The sequence below is a fragment of the Salmo salar genome, chromosome 26 (genome assembly GCF_965601325.2).
Source record: "Salmo salar chromosome 26, fSalSal1, whole genome shotgun sequence".
Classification (NCBI taxonomy): domain Eukaryota; kingdom Metazoa; phylum Chordata; class Actinopteri; order Salmoniformes; family Salmonidae; genus Salmo; species Salmo salar.
The window spans coordinates 37,786,390-37,788,739 of NC_138316.1; the positions used below are offsets into that span (position 1 = coordinate 37,786,390).

Consider the following 2,350-nt stretch of genomic DNA (forward strand, 5'->3'; position numbering starts at 1 on the left):
GTGGTCCACAATCTTTCTTGGCCTCTTATATAAGTTTGTCTGGATTGGGAAGTGTTCAGAAGGTGGTATTAAAAATTCCCATTCCTGCACACACAATCTGAGAGGAGACGTGGAGGGAGGAGTGGTTGTGTGTATGTTTGTGTATGAGGAGAGCTGGACAGGCAAAACAGAGAGAGGGGCGGGATTAGCAGGCTAATACACACACACACACACACACACACACACACACACACACACACACACACACACACACACACACACACACACACACACACACACACACACACACACACACACTGTGGACTCAAGCCACACACATGCTGCACACTCTAGCACACATTTGAATCAAACACAGACAGACAGAACATGAACACAGTCATACACACACACGCACACATTCAGGTCCAAGGATTTTTTGTAATTCATTTACAGTATCATCTGACTGGTGTTTCGCTGTGTGCGCAACATGCAACATGCAGCATGACTCACCCTCTCTTCCTCATTCTCCCCTCAGCTTAATTTTGTCTTAAATTTCCGCCTTCACTTGTTTGATTCGTTCAACAGAATTAAAGTACCGTACCTTGTTTTGACAAGTGAAAAGAAAAGTCTGTCAGACACTTCAGAGCTTGAAACCTGCTACGTGAGGATACTGGAAAAGTAGTGAACATTTCAAAATCATGGCCAAACTGTCTGTCCTTTTATTTATTCATTCGTTTTACACCGTTGTCAACGCAGGTAAGATGGACTATCTACTTTCTCTCATAACTCATTTAATGATTTGTTATGTTATAAAAAATATCCATATCTGTGTATAATTACTCCTCTACCAGGTTCAGGATCACATTCTCTGTGGGCACTTGCAACACACATCATCGGAGAGACGCCTTTCCCTGAGTTTACCGTTGTGGTGATGTTGGATGATGTTCAAGTGGCTTACTATGACTCCAACATGAAAGACTTTATCTACAGGGTAAATAACCCCTCAGACAAAATACACGACGAAGCTCAGGAAGGAGCTTATGTATTTGGAGTTATATACCAGAGCATTAAAGAGAGATCCTTTCAGCTAAAGCACCACTTCATCCTCACAGAAGGTGTTCAAGCTCAGCAAAGAATGTCTGGCTGTGAGATGTTGGACAATGGAGAACCAGCCATGGTCATGGTAAAGGACACTTTCAATGCCATTTATACAGATCAAATGGTATATTACAACATGACACATTTTATATATGATGCTGGGAAACTACTACCAGGATGGGATGGGATGGGATGAGGCAAGCATATGAAAGAGTACTGTTTGAGAATGTTCACCTTCCCATTTGCATCAGAACACAGAAGACTCTACTGAAGATAGAGAAGAACGTTGTGATGCGTAAAGTTCCTCCCAGACTCAGGTTGATAAAGAAAGAGGTTTCTGGAGGGCTCCAGGTGAGCTGCCCGGCGTTTGGTTTCTACCCCCGCCACATCAACCTGACCCTGCTGAGAGACGGCCAGCCAGTGGCAGAACAGGAGCTGACAGGGGGGGAGGTGCTGCCTAGTGGAGATGGGACCTACCAGCTGAGGAAGAGTCTGGAGGTCAGTACTGAGGAGCTAAAGAAGAGACACAACTACACCTGTACTGTCTCTCACCTCAGTCTGGACAACAAGCTGGATGTCAGTTGGGAGTCTGGGGCAGAGAGAGTTCACCTGTCCACCCTCTCAATTCTACTGGTGATGCTGCTGATTCTTATTCTATTGGTCATATTCATTTGTGTCAAAAGGAGGTGGAGTAACACTGCCTCCCAGTCTAAACTTGCCAACGTTGATGCAAATGTGTCAGAAGAAATGTACCTTTATTCAGTTTCTGAGACTTAATAAAATGGTGGGACACTGATGCAACTTTGTCGATTCAGCTCAAATCACAATGAAAATATAACTGCCAGAGAGCACCTATGAGGGCAGACACAAAATGTATGAATTATTCTGTTATTGTTGGTTAATCTTCCCCTCAACAACGTTCTGTAAAGGATCAGTTTGGGGAGACTGTTGACAATAACAAATATCTGGGCATTAGTCCAGATCTGCATTTATATATTTTATATGCTGGTTTGGCATCCCGACAATAAACAAAGGTAATCTTTGAATTATTTCTGTTATGTAATCTGTCATTTATAATCATGACTATTCATTCATTTCACAATGCACTTTATATCTGCAGTCAGTGCCATGAAAAGTCCTTTAGTGTTACTTTTCCCCAGTCAAATATTCAGGCTTATATTTCCACTTCAAGGCTGGAACACAACATAGAAAAATAAGATCTATCTACTATTATGTTATGATAAACACTGAATGGTATATCAAAAGGTTGAAA

At 42.3% G+C, this 2,350-nt stretch overlaps 1 pseudogene across 1 annotated transcript; it reads left to right on the forward strand.

Moving 5' to 3' along the window:
* The first annotated feature begins 280 nt into the window (after positions 1 to 280).
* On the forward strand, positions 281 to 2,117 carry LOC106594926 (major histocompatibility complex class I-related protein 1-like; annotated as a pseudogene). Its single transcript, XR_014382856.1, has 2 exons — positions 281 to 735; positions 831 to 2,117. The product of XR_014382856.1 is annotated as a major histocompatibility complex class I-related protein 1-like (transcript).
* Positions 2,118 to 2,350: the final 233 nt, after the last annotated feature.